This window comes from Phoca vitulina, unplaced genomic scaffold (genome assembly GCF_004348235.1).
Source record: "Phoca vitulina isolate PV1807 unplaced genomic scaffold, GSC_HSeal_1.0 scaffold46, whole genome shotgun sequence".
Lineage (NCBI taxonomy): Eukaryota > Metazoa > Chordata > Mammalia > Carnivora > Phocidae > Phoca > Phoca vitulina.
Window position 1 is genome coordinate 9,608,689 of NW_022589749.1, and position 25,530 is coordinate 9,634,218.

The following is a 25,530-nucleotide window of genomic DNA, read 5'->3' on the forward strand; positions in this document are numbered from 1 at the left end:
TAAAAAAAAAAAAAAAAAAAAAGTAAAAACAATGTCACCTTCTCGTTAAAGTTTTTATTTTAGAGAAACAGTTATTCATTAAAAATTTATGTAATGTGTAATGGGTTTATCATAATTTCTGATGAACTGATATTTTCAGCTTTAATTTCTAATATGGTAAACATCAATGGATAAAACCTAAATAAAGAAAAGCTCAATTTTTTAAGAAGGTAAAAGGGTCCTGCAGAAAACAGTGCGAGAACTGCTGCTATATTCATTTATGCTTTACACTTAGAGTTGCAAAGGTTGAAAACCCCCATTCCCGAAGGGCTTCCAGAAGCATGCACTTCTGCTTCAGATACTTACAGATGAGGATGCCAAGCTAGCAAATAGAGCATTTACTAACTGTGCCAGGGGCTGAGCGATACAAGTGAACTTACAATGTGTGGGAAGACGAGAAGTATGTACATAAAGCAAAAAGAACACAATTATGCACCAACCTCGGGGTATTTCTGTATGTAGCCAGGCATTTCTCTAAGGCGGTTATCAGATGGACTGTATTCTAACTCAGTGGTTCTCAAAATGTGCAGCAGTACAACATCACCTGGGAACCTCAGTTTTCGGGGCCCCTACCCAGACTTACTGAAACTAACCCTGGGGGTGGGCCCAGATTTTAAGCCCGTCTGAGAACCACTCACTGCTGAACAGCTGGTAAGAAAAGTCCCCTGAGGTTCATTTTCTCAATTACACGCACGTGAACCAGCCAGGTGTCCGATTCCTCAAATACCACGACACACAGAGGCCCCGGCACTTCAGTCCCCACCGCTGTTGTTTCAGGCAGTTCGCTCAGCCTTGATGCCCTTTCCAAGTCTAGTGATCGCCATCTGCTGAAACCTTTACTCAAGGGCAAACTCAGGCATTCATCTGCCCCACAAAGCCTTCTCCAGTGCTCACCAGTGAAATTGTGCCCATCCTGCAATTTCCCACAGCAGAGTCTGGGCCTCTTCCTGGCACCTAGCCCACTGAGCTCTGTGTGTAGCCCATGCGATCCACCAGGCTGTAAGCGCCTTTTAGTCGTTGTTATGGTCCCCACAGTACTTTATCAACAATCCTCATTAAATAAAATGAACGAGGAAAATAGCCTCAATTGTTTAAATGACTCTACAAACCAGGCCGGGTGTATCAGTATTTTATTTTTTTAAAGATTTTATTTATTTATTTGAGAGAGAGAATGAGAGAGAGAGAGCATGAGAGGGGGGAGGGTCAGAGGGAGAAGCAGACTCCCTGCTGAGCAGGGAGCCCGATGCAGGACTCGATCCTGGGACTCCAGGATCATGACCTGAGCCGAAGGCAGTCACTCAACCAACTGAGCCACCCAGGTGCCCTGTATCAGTATTTTAAAAAAGTTATACTTGTCAGGGGGCACCTGACTGGCTCAGTTGGAAGAGCACATGAATCTTGATCTCAGGGTGGTGAGTTCCAGCCCCACAGTCAGAGTGGAGATTAAATAAACAAACTTTAAAAAGTTATACCTGGTGCTTGCTATAGGTGACAGAAAAATACACGTCCTAGGCGTAAGCTCAAGGAATTTATAATGTAGTTGGGGGAAGAAAAGACCCACATATATATGAAAATAACTAAGAATACAATATAATTTATGAGAAATACCAAACCATGTGATGATCCTGGAAGTGTTTTCAGAAGATGGAAGGGTAGAGCGGATTAAGGCAGAAAGAAAAGGCTCCATGGCAAGGCAAGCTTTCTGTAGGCGCTCAAAGGAAAGTAACACTGTTGTGCGGGTGTTGGCAGTCAGGATTTTTAAAAAGGCAGACAGGTAAGACTCCAGAGAAGGAGGAGGAGGAAAGGTATAAAGCATGTAAGACAATGAGAAGCCTGGTTTGACAAACGTAAGAAGATTCTTGCGAGAAATCAAGTTAGACAAGAGCCTTAGAGTTCAATCTAAGAAATTTACTATGATCAGCTTTTACTTGCCTTTCACCTCAAGTGAAAAGCCTCGAGATTCTAGTGGTAGGAAATGAAAGATGGCTAGAGTTTCCTGTTAAAGCCTGAATTTATGTCAGTTGTTCATCTCAGTTATCTTAACCTGGCTACCACTGTCAAGCAAAGATTTAAACCAAGGGTTGGCAGGCTTTTTCTAGTGGCATGCCAAGTCTTCACCCACTCCAACCGTGGGTCCAAGTAACAGACAGGGGCTGCCAGGGCAGGTCTTAAATTTCAGGGAAGAGAAGCCATGAGCATCTGAAGTCAGTGATCAAAATGGAAATACAAAGGAAGGTTCTCACCTCAAATTCTTCCGATAACACCTTAGCAAGGATAAATTTGGAGAGGCTATAAAGATTAGATACCACCAAACACAAATGACAAATTCCGGCCTTCTCTACTACTCTGCACGTGGGGTGGCAGAGACCAGATGTTCCTCCACCTACTCTGCCTTGATAACGTGAACATTTATAAGGGAAACCTCACTAACCCAGAGTCAGGAGGCCAGAAGGGGGAGCTCTCAAGCAGTACCAGTCAAGAATCGTCAAGGACAGACCCCACAAGAACTGTCAGCAGAGAAGAATCATCAATTACAGCAGAAGATACACACTGCATCTCCTCCAAGAAATCGACTACCCCACTCAGCTAATGAGAAACAGTCATGACCCTGAACTCTTGCTTTTCTCCAACGGATTTTCCTCAAAAACCACTCTTCCCAATTTCTTTCTCCATAAAGTAACGTGCTTCTCCTTTGTTAGACCAGCCTATGCTTTTTGCTATGGCTTGCTTGTCCTGAATTGCAATTATCTGCTATTCCCAAATAAACTCATTTTTTGCTGGTAAAATAACTTTTATTTTTAAGATTTTTATAGTATCTTACCATCAACTGCTCACCCCAGTCTGTAAGTCATACTAAAAGCTAAATATTCTAGGTCTGCACTATCCAGTACGGTAGTCACTAGCCACATGTGCTGCTTAAAGTTTAAATTCTTTTAAAATGAAATAAAGGGGGGCGCCTGGGTGGCTCAGTCGTTAAGCGTCTGCCTTCGGCTCAGGTCATGATCCCAGGGTCCTGGGATCGAGCCCCGCATCGGGCTCCTTGCTCCACGGCGAGCCTGCTTCTCCCTCTCCCACTCCCCTTGCTTGTGTTCCCTCTCTCACTGTGTCTCTCTCTGTCAAAAAATAAATAAAATCTTTAAAAAAAAAAGAAAAAAAAGAGTCAGAAGCTTAACCAACTGAGCCACCCAGGCGCCCCAAGCCAAGAGCCCTTTGTAAAATGTTTATCTCTAGAACTCACTTCTGAACAGTCAAAAATAGCTACTCTTTTGCTTGTACATTCTCATGGGATGTGCAGGGAGGGAGATCTCCTTCCAAGCACCAACTCCATACCAGACAGAAGGACTCCAGGATATGTAAGCGGCTCAGCTGCACAATCCCTTCCAGTTCTCTTCCTTCTCAGCACAAGGTTTACATTTCACCTGACAGGAAGCTTTGTTGCTAAACATCAACACTAGAGGAACAGGGGTTTTGGTTTTGGTTTTTCCCTGTGTAACATACCAGTTTATTTTGAGACAAAAAAAAGCCAGGCCTCAAATAAGCAAAAATTTTGAAGTAGATTAATATCCTGGTTTGTGATTTAACTCTGAGATCTGACCTAAATAAATTTTAAAAGGGCAAGGTATTCATTTCAGGGAAGCAAATAATCTTAGAAGACATATCTTCTTTGGTATTTCCCAAAAAGAGTGTGCTTTACATTTCTTGAGAATGTCAGCTTTACTCCAAGTTAGGATTCCAGAAAGTACAACTATCCTCCTCCACCCAACAAAAAAATGTGTCCTACCCCCAGGGAAGTCAAGATTTGGTACACATTTGTTGGATACTGGCAGAGACCAGCATCTGGGGAGGTTTCAAGTGATTAGGCTAATGCCAGTACACAGTGCACCCAAACGCCTAGCTAGTATTTCTAAGAATTCAAGCACCCCACTTTCAGATAAAACTTCCCTCACTACACAGTATTTTAACAGGAAATTACATAGATATCAGCCTTCTGTTCTAAACAGATTTTCAGGGGTTGGGGATACAGTTCAAGACTACACCCTTCTCAAAACAGAGAACATTAGCTTACTGCAGTTACTCCTTTTAATAAACAATCTATGCTTCATAAAGAATATTGAAAACATCCAGATAAGAAAAAAATTTTGCCTTTAGGGGAAAAAACCAATGGATTATTACCAAGACCTGGGAGGAAGGAAAAATAAAAATAAAAACGTGACTCTAGTAATGAATCCCAAGGCTGGAAACGAAGCCAGAGCCACCTAACACTATGCAGAGCACAGTGAGCAAGCGCTATTTCAGCTGCCCCAGCAAACTACCAAACTGTCATTTTAAGATGCCTCTCGGATGACTTACCCTCTGCTATGATCCGCTACTATTCAGACCCCATCTGGATAACCCTTCCATGAAAGAGATCTTGCAAAGGGAATGGGAATTCAAAAACCAAAGATTCTTCTATTCTCCCTGCATAAGAATATATGCCAAATGTAGAAATGTTTGTAACCATGAAAACTGATCTAAAGCAGTTAGTCCCCGTAGCTAAAATTCACTTCAAATTTGCATATTCAAATTTAAATTTCTACAACTTATGTGTACAGGACAGCTCATTTCTAAGAAGCTGTCTTAAAGACATCCCAGTTAGAGACACACATCTGAAAGGGAACACACCTAGTGGACCCATGAAGGGCTTGTAGTCTCAGAGAAAGTGAATGTTTTAAGATTCTAGGTCTTACATGTTTAAGAAAATAGGGACATGTGGCTGTTACAGAGGGAAACACTTGGGACAACATTTTAAAAAGAGAAGTCTACTTCAAAAAATGAGATGTTGAATCTCTCTAATACTGACATGCTTTGTGAGGGAAAAGCCGTAACAAAACAAAAAAGAAAATTTTTTGGCCACCTAATAATCTCTCAACTTAAACTCACAGAATCAAATTTAGAAGAGACCAATATATCTACTTAAATAAAAGATGGGAGGGGATAATTAATCAAGTGCTTGCACCCAGTACATAAGGACACAGGGTTTTTGAAGTTTTTGTTTAAAGAAAGACAATCCTTGGGGCACTGGGTCCACAGTCAGCTGAGCGTCCAACTCTTGGTTTTGGCTTGGGTCGTGATCTCGGGGTGGTGGGGTCAAGCTCCACGTTGGGCTCTGTGCTCAGCACAGAGTCTGCTTGGGACCCTCTCCTCCTGCCTCTGCTCCTCCCCACCATGCTCCCTCTCATAAATAAATCTTAAAAAAAATAAAAATAGGGGCACCTGCGGGGCTCAGTCGGTTGGGCCTCCGACTTGATATCAGCGAGGCCGTGATCGCAGTGTTGTGGGATCGAGCCCAGGTCAGGCTCTGCACTCAGCACAGAGTCTGTTTCTCCCTCTCCTCTCTCTCTCATATAAATGGGTAAATAGAATCTTTGAAAATAAAAATTAAAAAAATATGGGAGGACAATCCTTGAGGAAATTACATGTATTAACCATGAAAGACTAGACTTCTGGACCTTTGTGTGAACCAACACTTTTTCTTCCAACTCCAGCTAAAACAGGTACAAAGAGCAAAGCAATATATTCAAAAACAAATGATAACTTCTGAACTGTGATGCATCTGCATCTAGGCCTCTGGGTAATAAATAATGTATACTAATTCTGATAACCATGTCTGATCATTTCAAACTGTTAGCTGCCCTGATGGTGAAGATATTCTTTCAAAGAACAAAAATGTTAGATTTGCAGGAAACAAGAAAACTGATAGCCAATTACATAGCAAACAAAGCCAATGATTAACCACATACTCATTCACACAGTAAAATACCGCTCTACTATTTAGTTTTCTGTTTTTTAAATTTCCTGCCAGAGGATATTTTAAAACAATGATTTTCTTACCATTATACAATCTTCAGTAAAATATAGAGAGCCTAACATTAATGTCTGTATTTTTTTTTTAATCTACAGAAGTTGCACGAAAGTCAACGCAATCTACCAATATGAGACAAACTGGTACCTCATGGTGTCTGTAGAATCAGGCCAGGCCTCAGCTCATATCTGCCAAAAGTTGCACAAACAATTTGAGCAACCCTGCCTATGAGGTCATGATGATGACATCACAAAGAAGAATTCTGATGTAGGTCGGCCTCTAGGACGCAACCTCACCACTTTAAAGAAAAACCAGGGATGCCTGGGTGGCTCCGTCAGTTAAGCATCTGACTTGATCTGAGCTCAGCTCTTGAACTCAGGGTCATGAGTTCAAGCCTTGGGCTCACATTGGGCTCCATGATGGGCATGGAGCTTACTTAAAAACAACAACAACAAAACCCAGAAGGTTCTATATCCCTGAAACTGGAGGTGATGACTCAAGAAATACACCTTCTCCCAAAGGGTCTCCCATCTAAGACGAGCCACATCTTTCTCCACTGCTGACCAGAATAAACAATGCAGGTAAGCAGAGAAAAGCACATACACCGAAGTCCTCACCTCACCACCAGAAACATATTTTTATGTATTTCAAGCTGGCAAGTTTTCATTCTGGCTCAGTTTCAAACAACTTTTTTTAGTATTCTCTCCTGAAAAATTAAACAGTATTTAAGAATTCTGAAAACTGAGTAGGAAGCAAATCATAAACCTAAAATGTTACCTCTGCCTTGACAATCTAACTTCGCCAGTCCCAATATTTACTCTATTTACTAAGAGGAGTGAGGATTAAGATGTGTAACCTAGAAGTTAATTTTGAAAATGCCAAAAGCATAAAGCCTCACCACAGCTCTGCAATAGTGTATTCTTGCTAAGAAAGGGCAAAATTTCCAGACTATTGGTAACTGTTACAGCTTCCCCCTCTTAGGAGTTTTGGAGTTCACAAGCCAGCACAGAATAAGAATTAGTTAAAATTTACTGTTATTTCTAAGCAGTTAAAAATGCTTGAATTGGAAGGAAATGTAACAAAGGATTATTAATAATTATCTCCAGGTGATAGGATTAGTGGTAGTTTTTAGATCTCTGTTTTCTTGAGTTTGTTAAATGTGATTTAATGAACAGATATCATTTCTTGAGCAGGAAAAAAAAAAATGATTTTTTAAGACACAGTAAAATGGGGCGCCTGGGTGGCTCAGTCGTTAAGTGGCTGCCTTCGGCTCAGGTCATGACCCAGGGGTCCTGGGATCGAGTCCCACATCGTGCTCCCTGCTCAGCAGGAAGCCTGCTTCTCCTTCTCCCACTCCCCCTGCTTATGTTCCCTCTCTCGCTCTGTCTCTGTCAAATAAATAAAATATTTAAAAAATAATAAAATAAAAATTAAAAAGTATGCTTAGAGTTTTACAATCTCCTCTACTAAGTCAACTGAAGAAATTTTTAAGATAAGTACTTGAGATGGAAATACTTCATACCACAAAAAGCATAACTATATGAAAAATAAATAAAAGTATTATATTTTCTTAAAAGTACTATACTTTCCTGGGTGGTGCAGTCAGTTGAGTGTCCAACTCTTGGTTTCTGCTCAGGTCATGATCTCAGGGTGGTGATATCAGGTCCTGAGATCAAGCCCAGCGTGGGGCTCCCCACTCAGCATAGAATCAGCTTGGGTTTCTCTCTCCCTCTCCCTCTACCCCCTACAAGCATGCACTCTCTCTAAAATAAATAAATAAATAAATAAATCTTTTTTTTAAAAAAGGCAAAAAGATGTTTAACTGGCAAGGGCAAAACAGGTGTAAAAAACATACAAGTCTAATACAGCACACTAAAACTTAAGTGAGCTAAGACTGATGCATTGAGAACTGTTCAGTTAGGTGATAACAGCATTCTCTCTACTTCTGTGCACATTTGAAATACTCCATAATGTAAAGTTTTTATTATAGGAAGTATTTTAGTAAAATCTAAACCTCGCCTTCTCCCTCATAACCTAAAAAAAGCTTAAGCAATTTACAGAAACAAGATTCCTCAAAACAAGCAGTTCCCAAAAATAAGCACAGTATAAATCTTCAAACAAAAGGAATTATGTTCTTCATAACTCCTCTGATTTAAGGTTTTGTTTACTCATTTTTGTTTTGCTGTTTTCATTTACTGTTATTAAAAAAGTTAAGGCTTAAAAAAAAGGTACGAAAAGAAGGCTAGACTAGGAAATGAACACCTGGATTCTGTCCCAGCTGGATGACCTTGAATTAGCATTTAACTCCTTCCCAGACCTTGGTATCCTCAGTTCTAACTAGAGGTTACTAAGTCAGATCCATTTCCCACTCCATTCTTTTGTGGTTTGACTGTTTTGGATTTCAAATCCAAACTCCCTAAGCGAAAGGGCAAGGATCCAAAGTGAAAGAAAAGCCACTGTGGCTCTAACTTTGCCAAAGTAAGAGTACTCTGCCATGTGTGAAGAGAGAAGGCTCGTCTGATAAGATCAGCTCCTAGCAAGCTCAGCATCTCCTGGCACCCTCCAGCAGAGCATTGTATCTTCCCAGGCAAATCACATCCCCACCTTTCACCTGGTTCCCTCATGGTCCACTTCCCCCCATGAGCAAAACAAAAATCCTCCACTATTTACTAACTCTGGAAATTCTGTTGGGAGGCAAAGGAGAGTTGAAGAATCTGAGACTCTGCAATGAAGTTCATCTGCCAGGAGAGGGTGTTTGGCACTGAGCCTCTGGAAGCCGGCCGCAGGCTATGGTAGAGGGGAATCTGGAGACCCAGGTCTCAACTCCGCCCTGTGGGGGACCAGACAGGTTACGTGACTTACCTACAGACAGCCGCACTCTGAGACTTCTGAGCCCCCTTCTAATTCTACAATGATCAAAGTTCACGAACTTAATAAAAGAAGAGAAGCTAAAGAAGTTCCAAGGGTAATGAAAAGTCTAGTTTGAGAGAGATGTTTCTGAAGCTCATTTTCAAGTCAAGCTTGAGAGAGAAATTCAAAGGCTGTGTTCCAGTATCATATTCCGGAGTTTGGGAGGTTCATTCACAGCTTAATCCCGTCCCCTGGAGTCATGGTTATGTAAGTGTCTGTTGTATGCTATGTCACTTGCTGTCCCCCACCCCCAACGTGGGAGATGCAATGTAACCTGAGCCGGTCTGCTTCAGCCACTGAAAACACTTACACAACACTCTGGTAGCTTTCCAAACAGACTCATGTTTCCACTAAAGAAAGGCAAATTATTCGATTTTTTTCCCCCTTTTGGTTTCATTCACATTCATATCTACATACAGAAAAGACTGGAAAAGACAAAACTGAAGAGCATTTACATATTTTCTTCAACTTTTGAGTAAAACAAGGAAGGTCAAGTATTCCAACTTCACCCAAGACCACCAAAACCCAACCAATAAGCTGATGGGCCTGCCAGGGGCTAACTGAACACATCTCCCTTTCTGGCCGAGCTGAGCTTACACTCTTGCGATGAGAAGTGCAGAGTTGCTCCTCGCCTCCCAAGGACGGGCTGTTTACACAGCAAAGCCCTTACTGCTCCCCACTGCACGTTCCCCCGCCTAAGGGCTTCCGGGACGTTCTGTAAAAGAATGTAGGCAGAGCACCCCTCCTAGTGGGGTCCTTCCAGATGACTGTCCCTGCCCTAGCTCTTCCTTCTCTGCACTTCCCTAGCCACTGTGCGGTCTTCTATTACTGAATGATGAATCACACTTGTCTTGTTTGCATAGCACACGATGACTAAGTTCCTCATGGTCAGGGGTGAGATTTGTCTTTGCATCCAAAGGACCAAAAGTATTTGGTACACAGTAAGAGTTCAGAAAAGTCCTGAACTGACTCAACACCAAAACAAGAACCCATAAAATGATGCAATACTGCAATTTTCAAACTAAAGCACCAAGTAACTCTTATCTTACTATCTCTAAGCCTTTGACGAAGATGACAGCAATATGGAGTTTCCCAACCCAGGGGCTTCTTTTTAAAAGTAGGTCAACGACGCTATGGGCAAACTGTTCAATTACTACCTCTAGTGAATGGTATGTAAGAGCTGTAAATCTCAAGTTAGATCATTATCTTTGTTGACACCAGCATACTTTCTAGAACAGCCTTGTCTGATAAAAATATAATGTGAGACAAATCTATAATTTTGAATTTTCTAGTAACCATGTTTAGAAAACTAAAAACAGCTGAATTAACATTTTACTTAACCGAATATATCCAAAATATTACTTCAAAATGTAATCAATATTAAAATTATTAATAGGCTGGGGTACCTGGGTGGCTCAGTCAGTTGGGCATCTGCCTTGGGCTGGGGTCCTGATCCCAGGGTCCTGGGATCGAGTCCTGCATCAGACGCCCTGTTCAGCGGAGAGTCTGCTTCTCCCTTTCCCTCTGCCCTTCCCCCCTGCTTGTGCTCACTCTCTCTCTCTCTCTCTCTCAAATAAATAAATAAACAAACTCTTAAAAAAATTAATAGGCTGTATCACATTTTTTTTCCCTACTAGGGCTTTGAAACCCATTGTGTTTTTTATATTTATAGCACAGCTCAACTAGGACTTACCACGTTTCAAGTGCTCAATAGCCATAAGGGGCTACTGTACTGGACGGTACAGGTCTAGAATATATGTTTAAGGCAGAATATAAATGAAGTGGCCTTCCTCTTGGCATCAGTAATAAAGCTGCCAGTTGCCCCAAATCCCCCTGGGTGTACAACATTCGTCTTTCCAACTTCATTTAACACACGTATGTGAGGAAAAGGAAAAATGTAAAATCCTGAATCTAAAACTGAATAATCATTAAGATAAAAAAAGGGGGGAAAGCATTTATAACAAGAGGATTTTTTAAATATCTATTTGAGGGGCGCCTGGGTGGCTCAGTTGTTAAGCGTCTGCCTTCGGCTCAGGTCATGATCCCAGGGTCCTGAAATGGAGCCCCACATCGGGCTCCTTGCTCAGTGGGAAGCCTGCTTCTCCCTCTCCCACTCCCCCTGCTTGTATTCCCTCTCTTGCTGTGTCTCTCTCTGTCAAATAAATAAATAAAATATTAAAAATAATAATAATAAAAATAAAATATCTATTTGATTGGGGCACCTAGGTGGCTCAGTTGGTTAAGCATCTGCCTTTGGCTCAGGTCATGACCTCCAGGTCCTGGGAGGGGAGCCTGCTTCTCCCTCTCCCTCTGCCTGCCACTCCCCCAGCTTGTGCTCTCTCTCTGTCAAATAAATACAATCTTTAAAAAAATTTTTTAAGTATCTATTTGAGGGGCACCTGAGTAGCTCAGTCAGTTGGGCATCCAACTCTTGATTTCAGCTCGGGTCATGATCTCAGGGTCTTGAGATCGAACCCTGCCTCAGGCTCCATGCTGAGTGTGGAGCCTGCTTAAGATTCTCTCTCCCGGGGCGCCTGGGTGGCTCAGTCGTTGAGCGTCTGCCTTCAGCTCAGGTCATGATTCCAGAGTCCTGGGATCGAGCCCCGCATCGGGCTCCCTGCTCGGCGGGAAGCCTGCTTCTCCCTCGCCCACTCCCCCTGCTTGTGTTCCCTCCCTCGCTGTCTCTCTCTGTCAAATAAATAAATAAAATGTAAAAAAAAAAAAATTCTCTCTCCCCCTCTCCCTCTGCCCATCCCCCAGCTTGAGTGTGTGCATGCAAGTGCGCTCTCCCTCTAAAAAAATAAAAATTAAAATAAAAAAATAAAATACCTATTTGACAGGGGATACATAATATATAAAGATGGTCTGCTTGTAGCACAAGGCACTGGCCAGTAAAACTGACAGCTCAGCACTAAGAGTTTGAAAATATACCCACACAAAACTCAAAGCGAAGTACAGAGATTGCGTTACGGATGAAAATTTAATAAGTGTGTCTCAAGATACACGAGGGGAACCAGAGAGTTAGTGACCGGCAGATTTAAGGCCAATGTAGCAGGAGCAGCGTTTCAAGTACAAAGAGGGGAGAAAGAGCATTATTCTACTGAAGCAGCAGCGTGCTTAGCTTCTGCTGCCTTTCTGACTGTAAGAAACCAAGGAATGGAGTGATAAGAACATGTGGAAAGAAAGGCTCAGGGACTGGAGGGAAAAAACTGCAGGACAGTCAGAGATGCTAAGGGTTAACTGCTGTTAGTTATTCGCTTCTTACTAATCCGATATTTTTGTCCCTTTACTAAACTTCAGTAAATTGTCTTTGACTTTGAAACAGTCTAGCGGCCATAATTTAAAATGTAAGACCCAGGGAAGAAAAGGCATTGTCCCACATTTTAACTTTAGAAAAACTTGTCAGTCTTCTTAATGAAGACACAGAATACTGGTTGAGGGATGGAGAGCATCTCCTCCAAAGTGGAGTATCTGGCAAGCACCTGGGGTCAGTCGGTGTGAACTGATGATGAGTGACATGAAGCCGCCTAGGGCCATGGCTGGTTCGGTTTCCCAGAAGCTAGCCCCTTGAGCAGAGAAAAAACGTGTGAGAGGCTACTAAACACAGCTCAGGGCACGGGCCACAGATCCACTGCTTCAAATTAGTGCCAGAACAAGGGAGGTAAACTAGAGAAGAGCAAGCAGGGGTCTGGGGCCATTTGGTTTCAGCAGCAACTAAGTGATTGGCTTAAAGGGTAACAGGATAAAATCTTAAACCTGAGCAGTAGGTCTATGAAGGCTGGTGCCTGTGAAGGCTGGTGCCTGTGAAGGCTGGTGCCTGTGACGACAGGAAAATTCCAAACTGCCCCTCTGTTTCTTCATCCCACCATCTCCAGCAGAGGATTAAAAGACTCAGGAATAATGACAAGATCAGCCAGGGGAAAAGGCCATGCAGCCCTGTCAGAAATAAACATACACGAGAAGAGGACAATTTTCCAAAGTGGAAAGAGGAGAAAGAGAATCCATCTTCCTGAGGGCTGACTCTGTCTTTCCAAGGCATATGCCTAAAAGGGTGGAGCAATGTCTCAAATTTGTTCAGGAGGCCAGAGCATCTGAAAATAGTGGTGTTCTTAACAGAATATCATGAAATATTGAGATACAGCATAAAAAATGTTTAATGTAGGGGTGCCTGGGTGGCTCAGTCGGTTAAACATCTGCCTATGGCTCAGGTCGTGATCCCTGGAATTAGGGCCTGCATGGAGCTGCCTGCTCAGCGGTGAGTCTGCTTCTCTTCCTCTTCCCCTCCCCCTCCTCCTGCTTGTGCTCTCTCCCTCTCACTCTCTCAAATAAATAAAATCTTAAAAAAAATGTTTAATATACAGTAGCAGAAGCCTAAGACTTAGAACAAAATACACATGACATAACTTTTTAAACAAGCCAGAGTCAAACAGCTTTAAAGTTAACACAAAAATTAAAAACAAAGTGCACATCTCTAGCAAGGATAGAGTACAAAAGATAAAAGATAAGTAAATAGTGTAGTCACTGTTTGTTTAAAAGAATCAATGTGAGGGGCACCTGGGTGGCTCAGTCGCTTCTTAAGTGTCTACCTTCAGCTCAGGTCATGATCCCAGGGTCCCAGGATTGAGCCCCTCATAGGGCCCTGAGTCTGCTTTTCCCTCTGCCTCTCCCCCTGCTCATGCTTGCTTGCTCTCTCTCTCTAATAAATAAATAATCTTTAACCCCCACCCAAAAAAAAAAAAAAAAAAAAAGAATCAATGTGAAAAGCACATTTAGACACTAAAGGACACAAGCCAGGAAGGGTCAGAAGATTAACTGACTCCTTAGTTCAAACGGTGCCACATTTGAACTGTTGTACTTCCAATTTGTAACTGGTAGAGACCTTACAAAGCAATTTATAAAATCAGTCCACGAACCTTAAGTGCTGGTTTGAGAATATCATACAATAAGATACTGAAGGTAAACAGGAACTTTTACCACATCTCTCTATGAAAGTCAGAAGTAGAATTTTAAGTGATTAAAGACTCAGTACAGGATGTTTGCTGAATGAAGTCAGAACAGGGTATCAACAGACAGACATGACCATTTCAAAAATTATTCTGTGCTTGAAAATTATATGTTTTTAAGACTCAGTGTATGACATAGTGCAGAATACAAATTGTTACCAGAATTTCAAAGTCTACAGCAGTTTTAAAAAGGAGAAGGAGGGGGCTGAAATCCAACCAAGCCAAAGCAATCAGATCCGGAGCATTAGGCAATTTTTCTAGAAGTTGAAACTCTGTATCATGATGCAACCGCCTGCAATTATGAATGTCTTTGTAGAGCTAAGTTTGAGTGGAGATTTATTTTATGTTCCTGCTACTTAAACAGAAAATATGCAGCCTCCCAAAGTTCCTCCAGCTGCAAAAGAATTTTTTAAAAAGGGAGCATGGAAAGCTGAATAATCTGAGCTATTTTGCTCATTTACACAAATTTCTACAAAATTCCTGTGACTCTGTAACTGATACCACCAGTTTAGAGAAAGATCTTAAAAGGGACAGAAATTACTAGGCCTGATCAGTGCCTCCCAGAAGAACTTACTTAATAGGTCGACAGCAGTCAATTACACTCATGTGTCAAAAGGAGCAAATGTGCTTAATATAGCATCATAAAATTTTAGAATCAGAAGAGATCTTAGCAATCTAGTTCAACTTCCTCACTTTACCACTGAGGAAATGGACTCTAAAAAGTGAAATCACTTGTTAAGGTCCCAGTTACTTAACAGTCTAGGACATAAAACCTCAATCTTCAGATTAAAGACTCCTGACCCTAAAGTGTGCCGATGAATAAAAGTTTCTGATCTGTTATATATACAGCAGTGAGAGGAGTCAATCCCCAGGCAAGTTAAAATTGGTGTCCCTTTCCAATCTTCACAAAAGAATAAAAGTAAGTATACTGTCTCTTCCCCTTAAACAGACACTGCCCATATTAAAAGCAAACATACCAGCTGTTTGTTCTGAATAAGAAAAAGGCACAAAGATAACTCACAAAACAATCACTTGGGTTTTTTTTTTTCCTCTTTATAAAATCTCTCTTGTTTTTATTCTGCAAATAAGCAAATTTAGTATTTGCTATATAGATTTTCAGATCCAATGGGGGAAATAAAAATCACATTTCTATTTTCACAGTACTGAAGGACACCAGCTCTTTCAAGAGAAGATACCACTCTACTCATTTTCCTTACGAGTCCCTAAGATGCTTTTCTGTACAACCACCCTAGATACTGTAAACAGAGACTAGGAAATAGTTTCATTTGGATCTTAATACCCAGCTTCGTTGTTGGTTATTTTTTCCCTGCTTAGGTAATCTTCCATACAGACACACAGCAGGTCCTATCAGACCTTAGAAAGAAAAACCACACCTTTGGGGCACCTGGCTGGCTCAGTCCATAGGGCATGCGACTCTTGATCACCAGGTTGTCGGTTCAAGTCCCACACTGGGTGTAGACATTACTTAAAATTATAAAAAGAAAAGAAAAGAAAAAAGAAGAAAATAAAAGCCTCACCTTTAATTAAACTCTGGGAAATAAAACTGACATACAAAGGGACTGAAATTTGGCAAGGCACGAGTTCTGACATGAGGAGCAGGAGATGCTTTTCCATGCTGAATATTTAACTCCTCATAAATTACAAGTTCTTTAGTGACAACTGTTCATTAAAAACGTGCCCTTTAATAATGGCAAGGCACTCCTACTCAAACTAACTTTCAAAAACATGGCCAGGAAGAAAGGTTTTAATTTCCCATACTGGTAGAAGTGGGTTTTTCCCCTTTCTGACTTAAATGAAAGAAGAAAACTGAGCTGACAGCTAACTTCCTTACCAACAGGCAGCCAGGAAGACACCAGGGACTAAACGGAAGGGAAAGAAGAGTTCTAACATTTACTGAGTTTTACACACATTAATTCATTTAATCTGCATGGCAACTACACGAAGTAGCTATAATGCCCAATTTACAGATGAGAACACTGAGCTCCAAAAGGTTAAGTAGTTGGTAGGAGGTCTTCCATAAAGTAACAGAGCCAGGATCTGCTACCAGGCAAAGGACTGACTTCCATTACAAGCCCTGTGTTCCCCAAGGCAGAGGTGTGCCTGTTTTACTTATCTCCAACATCTGGGCTAGTGCCTCCCTACAACAGGTACTCAATAAATGCCTGACAGATATAGAAAATAAAAGATAATTGGTGAACTCAACAACAACAACAAAAACAAAAACTCAACTTAAAACTGGGCAAAGGACTTGAATACACAATTCCTTCAAAGATACACAAATGGCCAACAGGCATATGAAAAGATGTTCACCACCACAAATCTTTAGAGAAATGAAAATCAGAATTACAGGGACATACCACCTCACACCCATTACGATGACTACTACCAAAAAATTGGAAAATTACAAGTGTTGGCGAGAATGTGGAGAAATTGGAACCCTCTGCACTGTTGGTGGGAATGTAAGATGGTGCAGACGCTGTAGAAACAGAATGGTGGTGCCTCAAAAAATTAAAAAGAATTACCATATGATCCAACAATTCCACTTCTGGGTATATATACAGAAGAATTGAAAGCAGGGTCTCAAAGCAATATTTGTACACCCATGTTCATAGCAATACTCATAAGAGTAAAGCACAGAAGCAATCCAAGTACCCACTGACAGATGAGTGGACAGGCAAAATATGGTCTATACATACCATGGAATAGGATTCAGCCTTAAAAAGGAAAGAAAGTCTGACACATGTTACAACATGGATGAACCCTAAGGACATTATGCTAAGTGAAATAAGTCACTCACAAAAAGACAAGTACTGTGTGATTCCACTTATATGAGGTAATCAAAGGCATAGAGACAGAAGGTAAAATGGTGGTTGCCAGGGGGAGGGAGAGGGGGATGGAGAATTAGTGTTTAATGGATACAGAGTTTCATTTTGGCAAGATGAAGAGGGTTCTGGAAAAGGATGGTGGTGGCGGCTGCACAAGAGGAAGGTATTTAACATCACTGAACTGTAAATTTAAAAATGGTTACGATGGTAAAGTTTGTTATGTGTATTTTACCACAATAAAAACAACTGGAAAAAAAGATGGTTGGTATTCTTTTGTATGTTTTTATGCCAAACACTAACATACTAGTGTTCTGCACGTTGCTTTTGCACTTAATATTCTGAAGGTCGAAGTAAAAGATAATTGGTATATTCTCCAAAGAAGCTATATAAATGCCCAATAAGCACATGAAAAGGTGTTCAACACCACTAGTCACGAGGCAAATGCAAATCAAAATTACAATGAGATACCGCACTTCACCCTCACTAGAATGACTGCAATTTAAAAAAAATTAAAACAAAACATAATGAGTTGACAAGGATGTGGAAAAAATGGAACTTCACTCATTGCTGATGGCACGATCACTTTAGAAAACAGTTGTGTGGTTCCTCAAAAGGTAGAGCTCCCATATGAACCAGCAATTCCACTCCTAGGTACACACCCCAGATAAATGAAAACGTAAGTCCACTCACAAACACAAATATTCAAAACAGCGTTATTCCTAATAGGCAAAAAGTGGAACAACCCAAATGTCCATTAGCTGATGAACAACAACAAAAAGGTGGTATATCCAAGCAATGGAAAATGATTTAGCCCTAAAAAGGATAAAGTACTGATACATGCTGCAACATGAATGAACTTTGAAAACATTTTGCTAAGTGAAAGAAGTCCGTCATACTGCACGATTCCATTTATGCAAAATGTCTAGAATAGGCAAGTCTATAGAGACAGACTTGCTGGGAATACAGGGTTTCTTCTTGGGATGAAGAAAAGATACTAAAACTGATGGTGGTGATAGTGGTACAACTTTGCACGAAAAAGAGAGTTTACCCAGCAGTTTTTCCTGTTTACCACCTACTAGCCGCTATTTTTGACCAAACAACAGAAAAAAGACTTGCAGAAAACTCAGTGATTATAAAATGCTAGAGACCAGGAGGATGAACTCCTCATCAGGGCAGGGAAGCCTCTCCTTGATGTAAACCCAAACTTCTTAGTTTTACTTCCTGTTACTTGCCCTCAAAATACAGAGCAGCTACTATCTCAACATGTTACTTTTATGCCTCATTATCTTTGCTCAATCTGGCCGAGAATGTCTTACCGAAACTATCCCTGCCTCAAAACCCCAGATTTCCATCAATACCAAACACAAGGGCTAACTCCTACTTGGGATTCCCTCCCAGACACACACACCCAACCCTAATGAAGTGATGACCTTCCAGGGTCCCACCTTAGGTCCCACCGTACTCATTGCAGTTGTCTCACTCGTGAGACACAGAGTTCCTTATCTAGGAGAGTCTTCCGAACACAAGAGATGTTTGATAAACTGGCATTTCTGGAGATTTCTCCTCCCACACACAGGACACTTTCTCTTGGTCACATTCACCTGAAAAGCTTTTCGATAAACCCAACCATGCACAAAACAAACACAGGCAACCAGTGATACAGGACTGGCCTTTCCTTTGTCTTCATGTTCCCTGGCCAATTTGGCATTTGAAAGCCCGGACTCCCTCCGCATTACTGTTACCACCGAACAAGGTTATCTAGAGCTCTCCGGTTCAACAAAGCCAAATCCCTTCCATTAATACAGCAACCACATAGGGTGAACAGGACAAGTGTCACCCCCACTTTACAGAGCAACAATCAGAGGTTAAGCAACTTGCCCAAGCTGAGGCTGAAGCAAATTCAGGACCTCAAACTTCTTAACTATAGTTCTGATTCCTCATGCTGGTTTGCTGAGAGTATTTCCAGTGAAAATTATACTCTTTTAATTACTTAAAAATAGTAATATAAATTCAGATGGAAGGACATACTCTAAAACACTGAAATGATTTTCTCTGGGCAATAGGATTATGGGTAAATTGCTTTTTTCTGTGTTTTTGTATGTGTGTTTGTTTTATACATTATGTATTGAACCCACATATTATAAAACAATATATATTATTAAAACATAAGGGCCATTGTAAAACTGATATATAAGAGAAAAAGCACCTGAGAACCTCCGAAAAATAATCATTTCACTAGAAAACATTTTCTAAAATCTAAATTTGAGGGGCGCCTGGGTGGCTCAGTTGGTTAAGTACCTGCCTTCGGCTCAGGTCATGATCCCAGGGTCCTGGGATCGAGCCCCACATCGGGCTCTCTGCTCAGCGGGAACCTGCTTCTCCCTCTCCCTGCTGCTCCCCCTGCTTGTACTCTCTCTAATAAATAAATAAAATCTTTAAAAATAAATAAATAAATGGGGCACCTGGGTGGCTCAGTTGGTTAAGCATCTGCCTTAGGCTCAGGTCATGATCTCAGGGTCCTGGGATCGAGCATTGGGCTCCCTGCTCAGCGAGAAGCCTGCTTCTCCCTCTCCTATTCCCCCCGCTTGTGTTCCCTCTCTCGCTCTCTCTGTCAAATAAATTTTTTTAAAAAAAATAAATAAAGTAAAATAAAATAAAATCTAAATTTGACTCTGAAGCTAGATTCTCAATGTAACAACCTAAGTAAGCCACATATGCGTTACAACAGAAATCAGCAATATGGTTTCAAGATACACAGTTTTTTCTAGTCACCCATGTGTGAAAGAAACTTAGTGATAATAGTTTTCTTTCACTTAGGCCATAAAAAAAAATTACCATGCCTATAAAGCTTATTTATTCTATAGTCTGGAAAAGAAAAGTCTAATAGGATCCTTCCTGCCTTAAGGTATTAGAACATAATGTCTCCAATAATAAATCATTCTTAGGAGTAAATCAGTTAAAGAGACAAGGCAGGAGGTCAAAAGATCTGGTTTCAAGATTTTTAGGAAAATATCCCTAAAATCTCTTATCTTTCCTGAGAAGAGAGGTGGGAAAATATGCCAAATATTTCAACACACTACACGACTAAGATTTGTAGAATCTGATAAAAAAATCTCGTTAAAGTTGCCATCCCTTTATACATCAAACCCAAATTTCGGATGATTTGTACACCCTGAACATCTGGATCTTCAGGCCTTTAATTTCAGAGAAGATACAGTAAATCAAGGACTCGAAAATTTTAAGTGTGAAAAACGGGCAGAGTTCAAACTGGGATCTAATCCAAGCTATACTTAGACGTAAGTAAGCAAAGCAGAATACAAATATCAAACTATTAACTGGAGTCGCAAGTATATTAGACTTTGTGCTTATATAAAATATTCGGGCAGGAAAATGTCTGTACTTTTGTTAGGATCCCTGAGAAGAGGTGGAAGAGAATACATTTTCCCCAGGAAAAGAGATACCAAAGAGAGTTCCCAACAGGGATTCTGTATTAGGACTACTTCCTCTTTTCAAAGATTTTACAAAGAATAGTTTTAAGATTTTGTTGCTGAACCGCTTTAGACAATTAAAAACCAGACCCACCCATTGAGTTAGTGCTAGTGGAATCTGTCCTTCTGGAAGTGCCAGATGGAGATTAAAAAAAAACAAAAAAAAAAACCCTTTTACTAATGGTGGCCAAGATTCCTTGGTACTTGGTGCCAGGACCAGGATATTAACCCAGATGTCCTAGCCAAATCCAAGGTTGGTTTACTAGTATCTGCCAACCTTAAAAAAAATAGTAATAAAGCCTTCTCTGTTCCCCTGATTGAAATCTGAAGAGGTCACTCTTACTTGAAATTCTTGTGTAGTACCATCAGTCAGTATGTTTTCCCTTAAAAGAGCATTGTAACTGAAATGCTGATTTAAAGCATATGGATTCTCTGAGTTCCATCTATATGGGGAATATACACTATGTATATTAAAAATATGTAAGATGCTGTAATCGTTTAAAGCCTCCCTAAACGGTTATCTAAAAAACTCATATCCAGGGCAATACTGACAATGCTTTCCAATTAAGATTGAAGAGACTTACATGAAGGTTTATATTAAACAGAGATTTCTGAACCATGAAACTTTTAAGACTAAAAAGGAAGGCTTTGCTGCCAGGAGCACAATTCCAGGAAAAAGCTATATATGCAAATGTCAGTTACAAGGCCTCCCAGGGTTGAGCAAAGATCCTGCATACAAATAGCAAAGTATACACTCAATAGCAAGTCTGAACATCAAGTACTGGTCTGGCCTTTCTGCCAACCACTATGGTGCTCCTGCCAACATACTTGTGCATTGCTGAAAATACCAGAAAGTAGGGTTCAATCTCTAGCTCATTCACTAGCCGTGTGGCCTTTTACCAAGTCAGTAAAATTCTTTGAGCCTCATATGTTCCCTCATATTTAACTACTTCTTCAACAAAATCAATAACATTATTATTCTGTGTCTTTCGCTATTTTAAAATATTTTAATAAATATATATTTTAAGGACTACAATCTATATGGCCTTAAATTATCGGTCCTCTCCTCTCCCAAACTCCCCCTTCAGGACCTTTGTACTTGCTGTTCCCTCTTCCTATTATGCCCTTCCCTCAGGGATCTACATTCCCTCACTTCCTCTAGATCTTTACTCAAGTCACATTCTCATCAAGGTCTCTTCTTGCCACCCTATCTAAAATTCTTATTACCCTAACTCTTGTCCCCAAAACTGCATTTTTCCTCTTCCCTGACTTAATTTTTTTTTTCATACCATGTATCACTGTCCAACATACAATAAATTTTATTGATATGGTTATTGTATGTCTCCCCTACTTGAAGGGGGAGTTCCAAGAGAACAAAGATTTCAGTTTTATTCACTGCTATCCCATCAGCACCCAGAACAGCACCTGGCACAGGGCCGTGCTCAATAAATATCTGTTGAGTAAATACCAAATGAGACTTAATACAGCTCACAGATAGGTACCCCACAGCCCCACCTGCTGCCTTTGGGGAGGATATCACAACACTTCAAAGAACTATCAGCTTGTCAGGACTGATCAACAACACTGTGCACTCTTTACATCTGAAAAAAACACTGGACCTCACACCTCATTTGTACAAGAGAATTAAGAAGCTGATAATTGGGATAAAGTAGAAAGTTATATGGGGTAAAAAGCCTCACTTTAGTTAACACTTAACAAAATGTCCTTTTAATGTTAATATTAAGCCATCTCGGGGCACCTGGGTGGCTCATTCGGTTTAGTGTCTGCCTTCAGCTCAGGTCATGATCCCAGGGTCCTGCGACTGAGCCCCGCACTGGGCTCCCTGCTCAGCGAAGAGCCTGCTTCTCCCTCTCCCTCTGCTGCTCCTCCTGCTTGTGCTCTCCCTCTCTCTCTCAAATACATAAATAAAATCTTTAAAAAAAAAAAATATTAAGCCATCTCCATGTAACTTCACCACCCTACCCTCTGCTTTTTTCTTTAGCTTTGACTTGAATAAAACCAATCTTAAAACTTATGAACCTCATATTTGCATTTAACTAAATAATATTTACCAAACACACTACTCGGCAGAATCCTGCAGAGGGTGCTATAAAGTGAAATAAAAGGGGTGCCTAGCTGGCTCAGTTGGTGGAGCATGCAACTCTTGATCTCAGGGTTGTGGGTTCGAGCCCCACACTGGATGTAGAGATTACTTTATAAAAATCTTAAAATACAGTGGAAGGTCCTTACCATATACATTCCCAGAATGAAATATACATGTATATATACGTATGTGTGTTGTGTGTGACCATATATGGCCAGAAATATATCTGCAAATAATAATCAAGAACACCTGCAAGGGAAAAATTCAAAGATGCCTACGTTTGTATGGAGTACAAGAGGACCAGTTCATCTCTTATTAACCATCCATTGGGCTTAGAATCCCAACAGAGACAGTACTTAAAAGCAAGGGTCAAACATTACTGAGTTAAGTTCACATGTATTTATGTATGAGTCACATGGGATGCAACAGACTCAATGTTAGACACTGGGTAAAAAAAAAAAAATTTTTTTAATATAAGTAAGAAGGACACCAAATTCGAAACTCCTAAAGAACAGAAACCAGATCAGCTTCTGTTGTGCTTAAGCACAGGCCGGAGCTTAAGCAATTCTTGAAAAGGTAGGGAAGGGCATGATCTTTATTTTCAGACAATACCTACAAGGGATCCCACCCAGTTTCAGATTCTTTTACTCCTTTGAACGAGGGGGCCTAAGACGTACTTTACCACTTTCTGTGGTAAAGTAAAAAACGTCAAAAACCCAGCACCAGCGTTGTTCTAGTGATCATCTACTTCCTTTGGTTTAATAAAGGCCAGCCTTGCTCCTTGCCAGGAATTCACTATACTAATCTAATAACTAAGCACCTGGTGGAGTCAATACCTGAGCCCAAATCCTGACACCACCATGTAATAGTTGTATGACCCTGGGCAAGGTACTTGACCTTTGGATGCCTCCTCCGTAAAATGCGGATAATGATAGCACCTTCATTGGGTAAGGATGATTAATGAGATAAAACATAAAAGACTTGCCCAAAGCCTGACCAAAGGAAGCCCTCAATAAAGGTTAATTGTTATTATTTCCAGAGGAAAAAAAATGCCCCAAGGCTGAGGAGCAACATAACTGAGGATCCCTGCAAAAGGTTATCATTAAACCCAAAAGTCAAACACATTTGTTCTCCTGATTTGTGGATACCATAGGTTATAGTAATAGTAATAAAACAGTCACACCAACCAGAATCGTAACCACAACTGCAGCAACCCTAATACTGAGCTCTTACTGGCCAGGCACTGTTCTAACCTGAAACAGGAAGAAGGCAAGGTCGCTTAAAAAAAAAAAAAAAAAAAATCCAATTTTCTCTACCCTCCTTTTAAAATACGGTAAATGGTGACCAAGTTTTGCTAAAAACAGGTATGCAGAAGATCACAGACTTGACGTGTAATTTCTTCATACCAAAGAGGTGGGGCTGTGAAAGGAGGAGGGGGTGGTGCTCGGTTCCTGCCAGATGGAAAAGCCACATGAAGTGGAGAAACAGCCGAGTTCAGGGTTTATCCCCAAATCAAAAATCAGATTTTTGAAGCACAGGACCTCCAAATTAGGGGAATCAGAAGGCTCTGCTTTTAAAATAACCTCTACACAAGTGTCATCTGTCTTCCGAGCCAATCCCCTGCCGAGGGAGAAGGCTCGGGTTACGGGGCACTGGTGTTATTTGAGAAATCCTTGTCACCTCTTGTCATCCACCTTCTCCGAGAATCACAGTCCCACCTGGGGGGAGGGGGACAAAAGCCACGGCCGGGGTGCCCTCCATTCCGGCCCGCGGGCACCGGGTGGCAGGGCCCGAGGAACGCTCCCGAGGCCGCGCGGCAGCGCCCGGGGGCAACAGGTCCCGCCCGGGCTCGGCCTCCGCGGGGTCCGGGCCGCCCCAGGCCCCCCAAGGCCAAGGGGAGGGGAGCGGGGCGCCCGGCAGGGAGCGGCGCCTGGGGCGGCGCAGGGGCAAGGAGTCCAAGCTCCATCTTGAGGCGGACGGAGGAAGGGAAGGCCGGGCTCGGCGCTGACAGGGCCGAGCCACTTTTCCGGCTCCGCGGGGGGGGGCACCCCAGGGACCCCCAGCCTCCAGGGCCACCCGCTCGGGACTCCCCGGGTCCCCACGGGAGCGGCCCCGCTCGCGGCACTCGGGGCCCTCCCGGACGCCGGGCCCGGCCCCCCACCCCCGGCCCCGAGCCCGGCGGACCGGAGCGGGCCCGGCCGGGCGCAAGGGGACGGGGAGGAGGATACCAGGGAAGGGGAGAGGGCCCGCGCCCCGCTCACCGTCGCCTCGGTCGCCGCCAGTCGCCGCCAGTCGCCGCCACCTGCCCCACTGCAGCACCAGCAGCAGCAGCCGCGCGGCCGCCGCCTCCCGCCTCCCGGCTCGTCGGCTCGGGGCGGGGGAGAGCGTGACGCGCCGCCGCCGCCGCCGCGGGGCCGGGCGGGCGCGCGCCGCCAGGAGAAGACGCGGCGGCGGCTCCTCCCCGCGCGCTCGGCCGCCGCGCCCGCCCCCGGCCCGGCCGCCCAGTGCCTGAGCCCCGCGCCCACCCCCGGGCCCCGGCCCGAGCCCCGCACCGCCGCCTCTTTGTCTGCACCCGCCGCTGCCCGGGAGCCGAGCGCCAGCCGCCCGGCGCGCCCGCCGTCCCGCCCTCAGATCCTAATGAGGACCGGGATGGAAGGAAGGTGTGAGGGAAGCCCCCAGAGGCCTGGGCTGAGGGGCTTCTCCTCATTTCGGTTAGCTGCGCATTTTCTGAAAATGTTCCCAGAATTGGCAGGTCACACCCGGGAGCTCCATTCAGTCCTGACCACAGCCTGCCAGCGTGGGGCTGATTTTTTTTTCCCCCCTCTTCTTCGCCAGACCCAGGGTGAGAAATCCTTGGGCACGGGCTAGGGGGAGCTGCCCACAGCCGGTTAAGTTTAGGGAGCGTCGTCCCTGTCCTCCTCTCCCTCCGGGAAAGGACCCCGGGTGCGGAATTCCGGGGAGAACCTGAAAGGAGCCGCCTACAGCAAGTGAAGCTTGAGAAGGACCATCTCCGTCGGCAGTCTCCTTTCCTCCAGCGAACGGTTTAAAATCCCTTGAAACAAGCCCAGCACTTGCTCCATTAGTTTGAGAAAAGCCTCTTTTATTCGCCCCAGCCGCTTGGACGAAAGCCCTGGTTAATGTCCCGTCCTCCCGCCTCCCCGCAGGGATCTCCCTTAAAAGCTTTTGAAAGGGACCGGAGAGGAGGCAGCCACAGCCTGCCCGGGGCTGCTGCCGCACAGGGCGGCCAGCATTGCACTCTCCCTGACCATGGCAACCCCAGAAGCTTTGCAGCTCCTGG

At 42.8% G+C, this 25,530-nt stretch overlaps 1 protein-coding gene across 11 annotated transcripts in view; it reads right to left on the reverse strand.

Annotated features, from left to right (window-relative positions):
• CLIP1 (CAP-Gly domain containing linker protein 1) overlaps nt 1–25,214 on the reverse strand; it is a 116,272-nt gene extending 91,058 nt beyond the window's left edge. For 7 of the 11 annotated variants that reach the window (XM_032431623.1, XM_032431622.1, XM_032431620.1 and 4 more), the window contains exon 1: nt 24,494–24,614. The gene's annotated coding sequence lies outside the window, so the exon portion shown is untranslated. Of the gene's footprint in view, nt 1–8,743; nt 9,252–24,493; nt 24,615–25,196 lie in introns of those variants that run through there. The other 4 variants (XM_032431625.1, XM_032431624.1, XM_032431617.1 and 1 more) reach the window with 3 other exon arrangements.
• Between the last annotated feature and the right edge of the window lie 316 nt (nt 25,215–25,530).